Genomic DNA, 17141 nt, shown 5'->3' with positions numbered 1-17141 from the left:
GGTCATACTGTCCTGTCACTTTCCATTGTGCGTTAACACTTTTCACTGAGAAATTCAGATTTAAAAAATTACACTCAGTCACTTATGTGCATTTTGTGAGAGGGGGACATTGAGCAACTCTTTCACTTTTCTGTCATGATCATCTACATTGATATTTGTTTGAGTAATTTTATGAAGCTTCGATTTTTGGTTTTAATTGATTCCTTGTCACTGGTCCCTCTTGCTTTGTGAAATCTTAAGAGAATCTGCAGAGGAAAACAACTACCCAACAAGGTGACTGTTAAGAGCGGGCCCATATGCATCTCTTGAATTATTCAAAACATTTTAATTCAGCGAGGGGGGGTGGTCGCCTGTTCAATTGTGATTTTACTACCACTAGCATGTGTTGCAGTAAACAGTGTGTTACTGCAGTGATTGAAGCAAATAATGGTAAGGCTGGCAGGATGGAGCCTCCTGCTTCCCCCTTTAAATCCTGCTCCCCATCAGGGTAATGGCCCTCTCCCCTCCTACCCATCTGTCCAGCGCGGGCACACTCCGACGGCTAGGCCATCAGAGGGGGACAGGCATGTGGACGACCAGGTGCCGCTAGCACACACTTCATGTGGAGAAGCCAGGGCTAGGATTCCCCAAGGAAATACTGCTTTTATTCATGGCCTCAGGAATGTGTGTGTGTGTGTGTGTCCATATTTTTGCATGGGTGTGTATGGGGGTTGGGGTCTATATTCGTGTATGAAACAAAGGGTGATATGTATGACAATTGGGAATTTCTTCAACTTTACCTCTGCTGTAACTGACTTATGGAAATAGAGAGGCTGGTCTACAAAGACAACATTATTTTCTGAAACACAAGAATACTGTACTGTATCTATCCATATAATTTGTGGATGACTCTAGTAAAAATATATATATATTACTAATTGTATGTCACATATGGGGCATATAATGTTAGTCCCTGCTTTAAACAAATAAATGTTTTGCTCTGTTCAATCCATATCCTTATTAAGTGGAGTAACACCTCAGAATTCATAGAAAATTCAAAAAGGATGTTTTCACAAAATATCAAAGCATTTTACATGAATCAATTATTCACATTCCCATGTTATGGAGGCCCACCGGGCTGATCCTACTCCTGCAGTGTTATTTGGGAAATGACTCATTCACTGAATCAAGATTCAGCCTCTAGCCCTCTCCTCTCCCCCTTTCTCTGTGCTGACCCCTCTTTTGTATCGTGGCCATCGCTCCTTTTCAGACGGTCATTGCATCCTCTGCACCTCTCTTTCTCTCCGCACCTCGGCCCAGACACACCAGCCGCCTGTGTGTGGGAAGAGACACACAGAGACTATAAGGAGAATAGATTGAGGTGAAAGCCTTTTCCCTAGCAGTTTGTTTGAATTCAAAAAAGGGGAGACCGCATTAAAATTACTCTGAGTGCTTTGGGTATTATGTTGGAACATGAAGCTGTATGATATCACAGGCGTACAGAGTTTTATTACATAAATGATTACTGAACCAATACTTTTTCCTGTTTTGCGTTGCGTCAGTTTCACTGTGTTGTTGTACCACGGCTGGCGGCTTTGATGCTCTTTGTAGTGGGTTGTTGTGTATATGAATCTTGGCTAAATGTTTGTTTTCATTAACACAAGAAGAGACTCCTCGTGGAGTAATGAGAGAAATGCGGCTCTTCTGATTACAAAATGGCAGTATCATGCTACCTCTCGCTGCTGTAATTCAGAGGGTGTTTTGGGACTCTCTACTACATGTGAAAAGCTGCCTGTCTGTCTGCGGAGATGATGTCATCTTTTTCCTCTGTCGATCAGGATTTAACAGTATTCAATTTTTCAATTCAATTCAATTTTATTTTATATAGCCCTTCGTACATCAGCTAATATCTCGAAGTGCTGTACAGACACCCAGCCTAAAACCCCAAACAGCTAGTAATGCAGGTGTAGAAGCACGGTGGCTAGGAAAAACTCCCTAGAAAGGCCAAAACCTAGGAAGAAACCTAGAGAGGAACCAGGCTATGAGGGGTGGCCAGTCCTCTTCTGGCTGTGCCGGGTGGAGATTATAACCTTTCACGGCTACTAACCCCGGATCCGGGAGCACCCCCCACCCCCCACACACTGATTAGCATAGCTAGCATAGCTTCACAAGTAGATAGTAGCATCTAAATATCATTAAATCACAAGTCCAAGACACCAGATGAAAGATACAGATCTTGTGAATAAAGCCACCATTTCAGATTTTTAAAATGTTTTACAGGGAAGACAAAATATGTAAATCTATTAGCTAAACACGTTAGCAAAATACACCACTATTCTAACTCCATCAGTTTCTTACTCCTTCAGGTGCTATCACCAATTCGGCTCAACTAAGATATTGATAGCCAATAACCTATAAAAAAAACCATCAGATGACAGTCTGATAACATATTCATGGTATAGGATAGTTTTTGTTAGAAAAAAGTGCATATTTCAGGTAGAAATCACAGTTTACAATTGCACCGACCATCACAAATCCACTAGAATTACTAGATAGAGCAACGTGTATGACCAATTTACTCATCATAAAACATTTCATAAAAATAGACAAAGCATAGCAATGGAAAGACCCAGTTCTTGTGATTTCAGACCATATTTCAGATTTTCTAAGCGTTTTTCAGCGAAAACACAATAAATCGATAAGTTAGCATACTACATGTGCAAACGTTACCAGAGCATCGATTCCAGCCAAAGAGCGCTATAACGTAATCACCGCCAAAATATATTAATTTTTTCACTAACCTTCTCAGAATTCTTCAGATGACACTCCTGTAACATCATTTTACAACATACATATACAGTTTGTTTGAAAAGGTGCATATTTAGCCATACAAAACCGTGGTTACACAATAAAAATACTAGGAAATCAAGCCTCAATATGTCTGACGTCATCTATCAGAGTGATCTAGTTTAATTGAAAGCTAATCATATACTTGACTAAAAAATACAGGGTTGACAGCAATCGAAAGACAAATTAGTTCTTAATGCAACCGCTGATTTACATTTTTAAAATTATCCTTACTTTTCAATACAGGGTTCGCCAAGTGAAGCTATACCAAACAAAATGGCGAAATATGCGTTTAAAATATTTCGACAGAAACACGATTTATCATATTAAATATTGCTTACTTTGAGCTGTTCTTCCATCATATTCTTGGGCAATGTATCCTTTCTATGTTATAAACGTCTTTTGGTCGATAGATGTCCTCTGTCCTTCGAAATGTCCACCACCAACGACCGACACCCCGAAACGTTTCCAAAGCTAAAAAGGGCACGACAAAGAAATTCCTCAAAATCGCACTAAACGGATATAAATTGCTATAAAACGGTTCAAATTAACTACATTATGATGTTTTTAACAACTATAACGACTGAAAACATGACCGGAGAAATATTGCTGGTTAGAAAACGATTTGGAACGAGGCAGGTCCGATGTCCTTCACGCTTCAGGCGCACGATGAGAAAGGGGGGTCTCTGTACATTTTGGTCTTTTATAATGGCTGTGAATGTCCCATCGCTTTCATTGAAAACGTGATGACGTACAGACACCCAGAGGAAGACGTAGGCAGTGTCGGTTTCTTCATAGCATTCACTGTCGCCTTAAAAACAGACCCCAGATCAGAGGTAAAAATTTCTGAAATCTGAACCCTGTCATGAAAAGTGCTGTAGAAATTGTTCTGTACCACTCAGAGACAAAATTCCAACTTCTATAGAAACTAGAAGGTGTTTTCTATCCAATAATAACAATAATATGCATATTGTACGATCAAGAATTTAGCACGAGGCAGTTTAATTTGGAGACCCAAATATGCTAATGCGGAACAGCACCCCCTATAGTTGCAAGAAGATAACAGAACTATGCCAAGATGTTCAAAAATGTTCATAAGTGACAAGCATGGTCAAATAATAATCATGAATAATTTTCAGTTGGCTTTTCATAGCCGATCATCAAGAGTTGAAAAACAACAGGTCTGGGACAGGTGGCGGTTCCATAACCGCAGGCAGAACAGCTGAAACTGGAATAGCAGCAAGGCCAGGCGGACTGGGGACAGCAAGGAGTCACCACGGGCGGCAGTCCCGACGCATGGTCCTAGGGCCCAGGTCCTCCGAGAGAAAGAAAGAGAGAAGGAGAAAATTAGAGAGAGCCAAGATTTTCAAAATGTTCATAAATGACAAGCATGGTCAAATAATAATCAGGAATAAATCTCAGTTGGCTTTTCATAGCCGATCATTAAGAGTTGAAAACAGCAGGTCTGGGACAGGTAGGGGTTCCATGACCGCAGGCAGAAGAGTTGAAACTGGAATAGCAGCAAGGCCAGGCGGACTGGGGACAGCAAGGAGTCACCACGGCCGGTAGTCCCGACGTATGGTCCTAGGGCTCAGGTCCTCCGAGAGAAAGAAAGAGAGAAGGAGAAAATTAGAGAGCGCCAAGATTTTCAAAATGTTCATAAATGACAAGCATGGTCAAATAATAATCAGGAATAAATCTCAGTTGGCTTTTCATAGCCGATCATTAAGAGTTGAAAACAGCAGGTCTGGGACAGGTAGGGGTTCCGTAACCGCAGGCAGAACAGTTGAAACTGGAATAGCAGCAAGGCCAGGCGGACTGGGGACAGCAAGGTGTCATCATGCCCGGTAGTCCTGACATATGGTCCTAGGGCTCAGGTTCTCAGAGAGAAAGAGAGAACGAAAGAATTAGAGAGAGCATACTTAAATTCACACAGGACACTGGATAAGACAGGAGAAGTACTCCAGGTAACCAACTGACCCTAGCCCCCCGACACATAAACTACTGCAGCATAAATACTGGAGGCTGAGACAGGAGCGGTCAGGAGACACTGTGGCCCCATCCGAAGAAACCCCCGGACAGGGCCAAACAGGAAGGATATAACCCCACCCACTTTGCCAAAGCACAGCCCCCGCACCACTAGAGGGAAATCCTCAACCACCAACATTACAATCCGGAGACAAGGCCGAGTATAACCCACAAAGGTCTCCACCACAGCACAAACCAAGGGGGGGCGCCAACCCAGACAGGAAGATCACGTCAGTAACTCAACCCACTCAAGTGACGCACCCCTCCTAGGGACGGCATGAAAGAGCACCAGCAAGCCAGTGACTCAGCCCCTGTAACAGGGTTAGAGGCAGAGAATCCCAGTGGAGAGAGGGGAACCGGCCTGGCAGAGACAGCAAGGGCGGTTCGTTGCTCCAGAGCCTTTCCGTTCACCTTCACACTCCTGGGCCAGACTACACTCAACCATATGACCTACTGAAGAGATAAGTCTTCAGTAAAGACTTAAAGGTTGAGACCGAGTCTGCGTCTCTCACATGGGTAGGCAGACTGTTCCATAAAAATGGAGATCTATAGGAGAAAGCCCTGCCTCCCGCTGTTTGCTTAGAAATTCTAGGGACAATTAGGAGGCCTGCGTCTTGTGACCGTAGCGTACGTATTGGTATGTACGGCAGGACCAACTCGGAAAGATAGGTAGGAGCAAGCCCAGTAGCATATTCCATGACTTATGGTGTCTGATATTGACAGCACTGATGAATTACAGTACGGGTGTTTACTTCACTGCTGTATATGAAAGTAGAAATATATTTCTGATACAAATGTTGGGGTGGGATACGTAAACCAACAGTATTTAGTTGTGGCTTGTACAGTTGCTGGGCCTCAGTTTGTATCCCATGGATTTTCTATTTAGCAGGCTTTGGGTGGGCATCTGGCTGTGGTCGTAAATGCAGCTATATTATCTAAGTAGGAAGCAGTTCAATTAAAACGAGGGAGTTTCTTAAGGCATATCTTACATGTCTCTCTGTTTGAGCCTGCTACCATATCTGGACATCTCACATTTCTGAAATTGCTTTCTTTGATTTGTAATTGGATTTAGTATCATTACATTCTGCTGTGTTGATATTGACCCTTATTGTTATATCTATTGATTGTTTCTGTGGGTGTTTTGCGTTATTCATTTCCCCTCACCCGTTTTTTGAATAGCATCTTAAATGGTTAGTCAACCTTTAAAGGGAGCTTTCATGCGTGTGTAGATGGGGAGGGATCGTCTGGTTTCTGGTTTCTGGTTTCACCTGTTCCTCTGTCAGTGACCAGGCAGGCAGCCCAGGGGAGGGCTGCGTCCTCCTCCACAGCAGCGGCCACTGATCTCTCTTCTCTCAGTGTAACCGACTCCTGCCTGCGTCGACACTGTGATCCCTTCTACACAGCCGGGAGTGCAGGGAAGACAGAGGCCGGGGAGGAAGGGATGTGGAGAGAACTGGGAATACACCACTTTATCTATCTTTGCATCCCTCTATCCCTCCCCCTCGGTTCAGGCCTTCACCCTCCACTGCCTCCCCAGTGAGAGGATATTTTGCCGGGGGGGGCGGGGGGACAGTATCTGACAGTATGGGGAATTCAGGTTCCAGATCTCCAGGGACAGGGCTAATTCTAACGGTGAAGAGATAGGGCCTTTCTAGGGGATAATTATTGTAGGCCAAGCTGTACTATTGACAGCTGTAAATGGAGACGCTGTCTGTAACTGGGGGCCAATAGGTTTCTGTTCCTACATGGGCTGTGTGGGTGCATGGGAGATGGGTTTGAGAAATGAGCCACAGCCTCTTTGGGCTTTGGAATGAGAGTGTGGAGGAGGCAGGAGGGCTGGGTTCTCCCCCTCCACTGACCTCATGGGGAAAGGTTAACTGAGAATGGTTGTCTCTTTTGGCGCGAAGCTGAATGAGACCCTCACTGTACATGGCCTTTATCGTTAAATGGTTCCTGTTAAAGCTGGACCCGGTATTCTTTGAAGATTACGAGAGGGCCTGGAGAAGTGAAAGCTGTTTCCGACACCTTTCTCCATTTTTTTATATCCATTGACAAGTTATTTTATATTTCTATCTTCTGTTTCATAAATTCTAAATGCATTCATAGCATTTTAAATAGTTTCATTTTGTCACCAAGAAAGCTGGGCTTGACTCCTTAATGCAGTCAATTTGATGCAGTGCAATTCACTTTGATTCAATCAAACTCAATTCAAAAACTTCAAATGCTATTTCATTGGCTGGGAAAACGTTTCATTGTGTATTTTGCCTAAGATTATTCCTATGGAGGCCCTCTCTCTCTCTCTCTCTGCCATTCAGCTGTTATGTCCCTTAAACAGCAAATTCATAACAGCAGAACAAAAGCGGAGAGGACTGATTGAAATGTTTTCTCACTTTTCCTCGCCGCTCTGGAGGAGAATTGTAAATCACAACTCAAAAATCACAACTCAGTCGTTTATGTTGAAATTTCATTTGGTGTGTGAGCTGAGCAGAGTGAGGGCTGCCTAGTTCTTCAGAAGGGATGCGAGTCACGCCACACTCCCTCCCGGTGACTAGTAGTTCTCTTAAGGCTACCTACCGACTTACTCTGTTAGACCGCTGCAAATGGAACCAAATTACATTTCCTCCCCACAAAGAAGAATGTCACAAACAGTTCAAAAGATTTACACATGCATGAAGCCGTATTGTGGGAGTTTGAGAGTTCTGTCTCTTTGGGGGGGAAGGATTTGTGTTGATTCACAATGTTTCACAGAAGAATGCGTACTTAACATTAGAGTGGGGTGCAGTGCATTAATAAATGTATATTTACATTTTGCCAATAATGCTAAACATCTCCAGTCATTAATGGTACACATTAGCGTGGAGTTGACCAAGCTTTCTATATGCATAGCCTACAGTGTCATGCGATTAGCATGCACAGTGCTTCTAATGCTAATATACTCCACTTCCTGAAAACAAAGTGCTGTTGTGGATATCTTCACCCTCCAGTATTCATCCAGATGTTTTGTTATAGCATGACACATCATTTAATTGAGCTTTTAATCACTATTCATGTCAAATATTTACTGTCTCAGGAAAACTGATCCCAGATCCCGGAATCATAACATAATTTTTCTCCTAATTTAAAGAAAGTATAATGCAGTATTTTAATGTTTTATTGGGGGCGACACCAATATATGCCACCATGTGCATTTTACAACTATTATCATAGGACTATTATAGGAGCAGCCTGTGATCAAAAAGGGAAGTGAACGTGAGTGTCGTCAACCCTGTATCTCAGTGGCCTCATTCTCTATGCAGAGATTTAATACAGCTCAAGAGTATTCGCTTGGTTTTGCAATCGCCACCATTACGTCCGCATGAGCGCTCCTTTAGCTAAAGAGAGACCGCGAGCGGAGCAGGCTGAGGGGGCAGCGAGAGGGGAAAGAGACGAGAGACGCGACACAATGCCTCCTTGTCTTTACACTGCGAGAGCTCTCTCTATCTCCCTCTCTTTCACACACACACACACACACACACACACACACACACACACACACACACACACACACACACACACACACACACACACACACACACACACACACACACACACACACACACACACACACACACACACACACACACACACACACACACACAAACACACACACAGGGATAAAACAGGGAGGATGATAACCCCACTGTGAAAATCCATTAGAACTATGTTTGTATGGGTGACTGTTTTTACTGAAATATAATCTATCCTGAGGTTTTCTGTTTCTCTGAATGGCTCAGTAAAATGCTTAAGCAGCCCGAGCAGCTTGACTCCAATTATTTCTTTACTGCAGTAACTTAGCCAGCTGTGATTATTATGTTTATAATGTAGAGTCACTCTCATACTGTCCTTCAAGCCTCCTCCTCTCAGCTGGATCCTCTCAAATGAGACATAATATCTTGTGTGCTGAGTTAACAGAGTGACCATAGAAGTGAAACAGCCATCACCTGCTATTAAAGCCACCACCTTTTTATCACCACCCTGCTTAATGGCAGTAGTGAACAGCAAAGCATTATTACCGGTTTCTCCGTTCCTCCTCGTGCTCCTTCCCTTCCGGCCAAGCTGTTTTTCCTCTGTCAGTTAGACGGGGCTCGTGAAAAATAGTTCTCTAGGTAAACACTGAAATTTTGTTTTTCAAAAGGTCATTATCAGCACCAGTGTATGTTATGCGACTGCAGCTTGAGGAAATCATTTATCATATCAGAGACACTTTTTAGTAGTTCTCAGTGATTTTTAAATAATATTTCTGCCTCGACTTGCAATATTGCTGTGGCTAGCTTCTCATTTGGAAGCCGGTAACTGTATATATTACTATTAAAAGGCACCAGGGGTCATCCTCTAAAGAAGATCAATATTTGAACTATACTGTTGTGGTTCAACATGTACTAGTGTATAAAAATAAATGGGGCTTGAAATTGATTTTAAGTTCTCTGTGAAAAAGTCCAAAGGTATTTGGAAATGAAAGTGAGGGGGAGGAGTGTGCCACCCGGCACATACCAAATAGATGACCTCTAGCAGGCACATACCAAATAGATGACCTCTAGCAGGCACATACCAAATAGATGACCTCTAGCAGGCACATTTATAATTGCTTTTGTTTCTTCAAATCAAATGAGCCCTTTTATTATCATTTTTTTTCTATTTCAGAGGTGGGACTGAATTGTCAGTTACGCCACATTCTTTTTTAAAGCCTAAAGTTAATATGGAGTAATACCTTTAATTCTCATCACATCTCTGCCTCTCCTGTCAACACTCACATACAGAACAAATCACCATTAGATGGTTATTAGAATAACAAGTGGGCCGTTATACACCTTCCTGCTATGTGTTGAATAAACAAAACAAACGCTCACACTCTTCTTCTTTCCTGGCGGGCAACTGAACAGGAATGAGGTTCATTACTCTCCACTAGTTAGATAATCACCTCAAAAGGTGTGAAGAAGCTTGTGTAATTTCCCCCAAATCAGTGGCCTCCTTCCCCGTCTGTCTCCATTTCGTTGAGAGCCTAAATCTGGTTGTTTTGTCTTGCAGCAGTTTGTTAGTGGAGCACGCCTCTGTGTTTCTCTCCAATCATCTATCAAGGAGAGCTGTGTGGGAAAGAGCATCGCCTCGGGGTTCCTCCCCATGTGCTTAGGAGGTTTTATTAGGTCCCACAGGATCACTGCTGTGGTGCCTTAAAAAATGGAACTTACAAATTACTGCCTCCACGTGCCGCGTGCTCGCGTGCGTGCGTGCGTGCGTGCGTGCGTGGGTGCGTGTGCGTGTGCGTGTGCGTGTGTGTGTGTGTAGGCCTACGTGCATATGCTCCATAGGTTTTTTGCACATGCATTTATGCATGGATAAATGCACCCATGTGTGTGTTCATATGCGATTCAGATGAATGTAAATCAGTGTGTGTGTGAGTGAGAGAGTCTGAGTGCCATATTAGTACAGCATGTCCTTGGGAGAATATAGGAGTGATCATGTGCTGCATGTCTCCAGGGGGACTGTTGGAGGTGGGGTCAGTACCAGCTGTCATCTCCCTCACGGCTACTCTATACTTTATGCTATTCATGTTAGGAGAGATGAGCTACTATGGAGTCACTCTCTCTGAACAAGCAGATATTTCCCATTTCTCACCACTGTTCAGACCTTTGCTTCTAATTTAATGAATCGGAATTGTAACTCCACATTGTTAGCATTTAGCAATAGCAAGTAATGAGTAGTAATTAACGTTTTCAAAGAGGGTCGTAAAGGCTGAAAGACACCGCTTTTACCAAGAAAACGTTGAAGCAGCGCAGTCAGAGGAGATATTGTCATGCGGAGAAAGGCCTAATTTACCAAGCCAACTGTTTTTGTAATGTAAATAACTTTATTTTGTCAGGCAGACCGCTATCAGTGCTAACGTGAGTAATCAGTCTGATATCCTCGACATTCTGGCTCCCTCAATGAACTGTAAGAAATTACTCTGCTCATTTTTTCCAATGATTGCTCTTTCTGGTGTTTGGAGAGGAAGTGCTAATTAACTGAATGTGAATGAAATTCTAGGGCAGAGTGGTATCAATGCGAGGGAGACAAATGCGATTTAGCTCTGTCGAGAGCGAGTGGAAAATTGCTGCGTAAATTGGAGGTTGTTGCTGCCGAGAGTTTTCTGTGTGCTTACATTTCATGGGTGAGAATCCAATCTCGCAGGGCAGCACTGCCCTCTCTAATACACTCTAGTGTACTCCACCTACTCTATGATAGCGCTCTAAAAACACCCCAAATCTCCTCTGTAACACACACACATCTCAAAGGTAAAAGACATTGTGAAGCCGAGGAGTTGCTGGTAGTGGGGGATAGATGGAGACTTCTTATGCTGTACAAACAACAATTTGCCTCATCTTCCAATTGACCATAATTCCTCACATTCCTTGACTGTAAGCAAAATAGACAAGACATTTTCGGCTTGTTTATGGAGCTTGTGTGTTTTTCTGTAATTTCCAACCAGTCAGAGAGTAGGTGCTTCAGATAGATAAGGCAAGCCCTAACCTCTCTCTCTCACTCTCCCCTCTCTTCCTTTTTCTCCTTTTTCCTCTCTCTTTCGTCTCTGACTGTGATGGCCATTTTTATCTATGGGTTTGGGGAGTTTTGGAGAGAATTACGGTGACAGTGTCATGGAAATGATAGGCCGGCAGTGAGATATCTGTGCCTCATAAATTCTCCATTCCTCAACATACTTTACGAGGGAGGTTTCTGTGCGTAAGACAGCCAGTGTGCCACCGTATCCATCTCCACCTGCTCTTCCACTTCAGAGCCTAGCTCCCTCCATCCACTTTAAGACAGCAGCCCAGCTTCTGCTAGATTTATAGACGGCTGCACTAGCAACACTCATTTGAGAATTTATTTTCACTTTCATTTGGTCTGTAAACAATGCTTCTGATGATTTTGCGATACATTTTTTTCCCACTGGTGCTAGATTAAGTTTCAGGCTCTTTATTGGGGGGTCCAGGCAGTACCATTAGGCAGAGATGAAGAGATGGAAACTACATTACATCAAACTGATGCACTGCTGTGTGTGAAACTGTACTACTAAACCCCCATAAGGCCTTGTTGTAGTGAAGTGTTGTACTACTGTATCAGCAAAGGTCATGGCCTCCTCTGATTATACTGTATGAAGGCAGATCAAAGGCTGCAGGATTTTAGATGTATATTTCTGTGTGATTTGTGTGAAGGGGCTTTTCCCTCAGAGAGCTATGCCCACCACGATATAGGGGAAAAGACAATCTAAGTTACAGTGTAGAGTAAGTTAGCTGAGGGCCGTGGCTGCTGCTGTTATGTTGGTCGATGTTTCACATGTATTATTCTACACTCAAAGTGTGATGTTGGCTGGCAAATTGCAGCTTCGCATTTCAAACACATTGATATTGCCCAGGAGTGGTAGAATAGGGAAAACATGATTTATTCACTTTTTCATTTATTTAATTATCCCTGTTGTTTTGAACACGCTATATACACCAGCCCTCTGTTTTCATTTTTCAATGAAGGTCTGAATTCACTTCCCTAAGTTGTGGGGTGATTCGATGAGGAGAGTTTGAGTGGGTTTCCAGGGTTGTGGCACTTCCCAACTCGGTTAAAGTAGTGAGCTCCTCTCCTTTATTGGGTAAGCTTTGGCCTCTTGTTTGGGCTGGAGAAGTAGTGGCTGGAACCAGTGAGGTCTGCTCCATCTTCAATCACATCTTCACACTCTCGCTCCCACTACCATTCTGTTCACACAAAGACAGAACATCCCATAGGGGACTGAGCACCAAGCCTGGTACTGTATGTAGAACCAGTGGACCTGAAGATTGCAGTCATCACTCACTTGATCTTCATGTAAGACTTTACCCACGGATACCCCGTGATACCTGTAAGTCAGTCAAATAGGGTTTGTGTTTGAAGAATACTCTATAGGTTTTTACAATCAGCTCCGGTATTCCCAACACGCCTCTGATGTCAGCACACCTGCTTATTGGCCAGGCATACATGTTTCTTTAACGAGACAGGATGCTCAATGGAAGCAGACAAGGCTGTTTCACAGGGGACTTGATCTAATCTACTCCCCCTCAACATGGACATTCACTGTCACTGACACACACACGTCATCTCCAATAAACTTGGGGAAGGCAGAGCATGTGGAAGCCAGCCTCTCTGGTAACTGGCGCTGGCACTCGGTTAAGCTTTCATGTTACACGCCGCACACGCCATTATTTGCACGTTCATCAAATGATTTAGGTCCAACGTTTATTTTTATCTGTTCCTGTCTTTTTGATTTTGTTTACCGGAGAGCCCCTCGAACAGAAGCTGTAAACTGTACAATCTGAATCTTCTAAGAGTTTTATCTGGAGAAAGAAATCACTCTTTGTTGCTCTTTCTCTTTTTGCTCGATCTCTCTCCCGCCTCTCCTCTTGTTCCCCCTCTCCTCTCATTCACCCTCTCTGTGTGTGTGTGTGTGTGTGAGAGCAGGTGACTACTCACTGCGTCAGTGTAAGTGCTCACCAGCAGGTTATTCCCTCTGAACTGGGGCTTTTATTTAATGCTAATTGCAACAATTAGCATGTGAATGTAGAGGAAATTACATAATAGGAGTAAGATAAATATTGATGTTAATTCATATTCGAGGAAGAGGGGACCCTGCACCGGGTTCCTGTAAATGTAGCCCCAACCCTCATTTGCATACATACATCTGGGCCAATTAGAAGCAAACATGATTGCTGTTGAGGTTAAAAATAAATAATTTAACTCCTAGAAGGCGCAGTGTCACCGGCATGGAGAGAGAAGAGAAAATGGGAGTTGGGGCATGATGGGAATTTATTTTCAACTTTCCTCTGTGGTGTATTTACTGGTGTCTAAAGCCGGGGGCAGCTGCAATTGAAGGTTAAATGACATCCATCAGATTGTTAGACAGCTGACCAAGGGATGAGTCTTTTCATTGTGACTTTGTAATAACTGCAACTTGGCACCGCATGACCTTGCCTGGTCCGTTCCGACGGTCTCCCAAAGTTCTCATTACATGGGAGGAACTGTAAATACCAGGTGTTGTCTTGTTGTTGTAGGGAGAAGGCAGGGAGAGGCTCTACACTGGGGGGGACAGAGGTACAGTCCAGTATGGGGTGTTTGGGTACTGGTGGCACAGAGGGGGCAGTGACCCAGGACAGATAACCCTGGCCCCTGGGCGCTATGCGCTAGGCGAGGGGGATGCTGGGGTCTCAGCAGGCTGCCTTGACTGAGCAGTCGTCGGGGTGGAAGTAAAAACGTCCCCTAGAAGGCAGGCGCCCACCATCTGGACAATGGCCCACGTCTGCAAATTAGCAATGTGCAGCCGACGGGCCATCAAACACCACACACACACACACACACACACACACACACACACACACACACACACACACACACACACACACACACACACACACACACACACACACACACACACACACACACACACACACACACACACACACACACACTCATATACACACACACACACACACTCATATACACTCATACACACACACACACACACACACTCATATACACTCATACACACACACACACACACTCATATACATACAAACACACACTCATATACACTCATATACACTCATATACACACACACACACACACACACACACACACACACACACACACACACACACACACACACACACACACACACACACTCATATACACACACACTCATATACACACACACACACACACACACACTCATATACACTCATACACACACACACACACTCATATACACTCATACACACACACACACACACACTCATATACATACAAACACACACTCATATACACTCATATACACTCATATACACACACACATACACACACACACACACACACACACACACACACACACACACACACACACACACACACACACACACACACACACACACACACACACACACATACAATACACTCATATACACACTCTAATCTACACACGCACCTTCCCCCCCAACCCTGTCTGCGTTTTCTTTTCTTTTTTATGCGAAAGAAAGCAGGGAAGGAGAAGGAGAGCAGTGCCAGGGGCGGGCGGGCGGTGGAGAAACCTTATTTCTTCCGGCATGCTGCAGCGAGTGGGTTATTGAGGTGGCTGTAATTTGATAAGGAGAGGAAACTCAATGGACTGTGAACAAGTCAGCAGTTTGAGGCCAGTCACATTTCTGATGTGGAGGTGGTGGTGGTGGTGGTGGTGGTAGTGGGAGGCAGGGGGGAGACAGGAGGACGGGGGAGGGAGGGAGTGGGGCTCCCTAAAATTGGCAATCTCACTTCCATGGGAACAGAGAGAGGATGGGAGGAGCGGCTCTGATCCGCTTGAGGTCCGATATGTTCTCGGACGGAGCCGCGGGCGGTGTTCCCAGGCGGATGGCCCACATACTCCGGTCTGATCAATCCTAATCTGGGGATCTCCCCCTGAGCCCCTTGCATCCTCCTCTGCTGTTTCAAACATTCGCTCACTCCTTCCTTTATCCCTACCTTTTTACACACGCTCGTTATTATGCTTTCTTCCCAGTCACTTTTTGTTGTTGTGGCTGCTTCTTCTTTGCCAGATAAGAGACACAAGTGTGATCAGTGCAGGCCTTTGATGTTCCTATAAATAATGGGCCAGCGCGGCCCACTCCAGAGCCCTCCGCTTCCTAGTTCAGATCAAAGATTAGCTCCATGTCGGCCCCAGCCCAGCCCTGGAATAAAGAACTTTATTGGATTCCAGGAGCCCCGCACGGTGCACTAGGCCCTGCCTCTCCAGCACAGTCCCTCGTCAGACGCTGGCGGCGAAACACTTTCACACGCAGTCTATTGAACTGTTTGTACTCCCAGGATCTACAAAAAAGAGATAACAAGAAAGGCTGAACAATGCTGACTTTTTAATCAACACCACGTTCAGAGGCAATCAGCAACAGAATCCAGACAGTTAAAAAATCTCTCGGAGAGAACGGTGGGACAGGGGGATTGTTGTGAAGCTACTGTTAAACAGGCTGTAGAATGCTCGCTCGGACCTCTAAGGCATTGGGATCTGGTGAGCCGATGCAGGAAGTTAGGCTGGTTTACACATGAGCAGCCGCTCATGTGGCTGTGGGAAAAGTCCATCTGGGGCCTGGTGTTTTACAATGGCAGCGTACCATTCTAAAGGTTGCCGCCTCAGACTCATGGACTTGCATATGAGCAGGTGTGGTCGGTAACTGGACGTTGAGTTAGAATGCAGGCCTATGGCTGAGCATTATATAGATAGAGAGGCTTCCCCCGTGGTCAAGACTAAACAGGAATCCTCCAGCAGCATTTACAAGCATGGAGAACCAAGGTTGGCGTGGCCCATTGTTAACCTTTTAAAGAGACCACACTCTAAGCTTTTGTGAAGGATAGAAGAAAAAACTAGCCCACTCCATGCTAGACTGCTCTCAGTAAGACCTGCAGCGAGGAAGAGAAAGGGGAGGGAGAGACGGACCGCTCTGCTAACACCAATATGAATGGAATAATTTATGTTTCTATAACCCCACCCACCTCTACTTTACTAGCCATTGCACCATGCTGAGGTATTGTTGACAGTGTGCAGGTACAGTAGAGCGCAACAACAACGTAGAGCAGGGGTGTCAAACTCATTTTGACGGGGGGGGGGGGGGGGGGGTGGGTTCAATCGCTCTTCAGCAAGGTCTCGAGGGCCGGACGGAAAATGTGTTATATGTTCTTGCTGGAGAAATTGGCAAAAGATAGTCCTCTATCTATCGTTTTTGGAATTCCGGATGCTTCCTGACTGTCTAGCTTTTGGTTTTGATGATTTTATGAACACAGTCAAGAAACTGTATGAATGTAGGTTCATTATCATTTCTACACAGTTTTGATTTGGTTTTAGTCATTTTTAAGTATATTGAGTTCATTTTCCCCCACAACATTTTTTCTACAAAAATCCCTCAGTGCACTTTTTGACAATAGGTTTCATATCCAATTGTAAAAATCCCAAACCAAAATCCCTGTATAAACACATCTCATCTTGGCAGCTGTATTCTCTGGGGATTTGATGTTCGTGTCCCAGCCATGAATAGTCATACTGAGCAAGCATACCGTGGCGCCCACGCACAGATTAGGTTCTCCCTTCAATTTCTATGTACATCTTCGGAATAAGACTTGGTAAACAGCTGTGGATTGAACCAAGAGTAGGGATATTCAGAGCTTGGCAGTAGGGAAACCGCCAATAAGGCTCTAAAATTGAGATTTCCACTAGGAC

At 44.3% G+C, this 17141-nt stretch overlaps 1 protein-coding gene and 1 long non-coding RNA gene across 9 annotated transcripts in view; one reads left to right on the top strand and one right to left on the bottom strand.

Moving 5' to 3' along the window:
- Nucleotides 1-17141, top strand: part of LOC139565392 (RNA binding protein fox-1 homolog 3-like) — a 393289-nt gene that overhangs the window by 289688 nt on the left and 86460 nt on the right. The gene's annotated exons all lie outside the window — the stretch shown is intronic.
- On the bottom strand, nucleotides 1835-5528 carry LOC139565393 (uncharacterized). The gene is made up of 2 exons (XR_011672895.1): nucleotides 3891-5528; nucleotides 1835-2069 (listed from the first exon to the last, which is right to left on the bottom strand). It is a non-coding gene; the product is annotated as an uncharacterized lncRNA (long non-coding RNA).

This window comes from Salvelinus alpinus, chromosome 36 (genome assembly GCF_045679555.1).
Source record: "Salvelinus alpinus chromosome 36, SLU_Salpinus.1, whole genome shotgun sequence".
NCBI lineage: Eukaryota > Metazoa > Chordata > Actinopteri > Salmoniformes > Salmonidae > Salvelinus > Salvelinus alpinus.
This window is presented reverse-complemented; position numbering and strand designations above follow the sequence as displayed.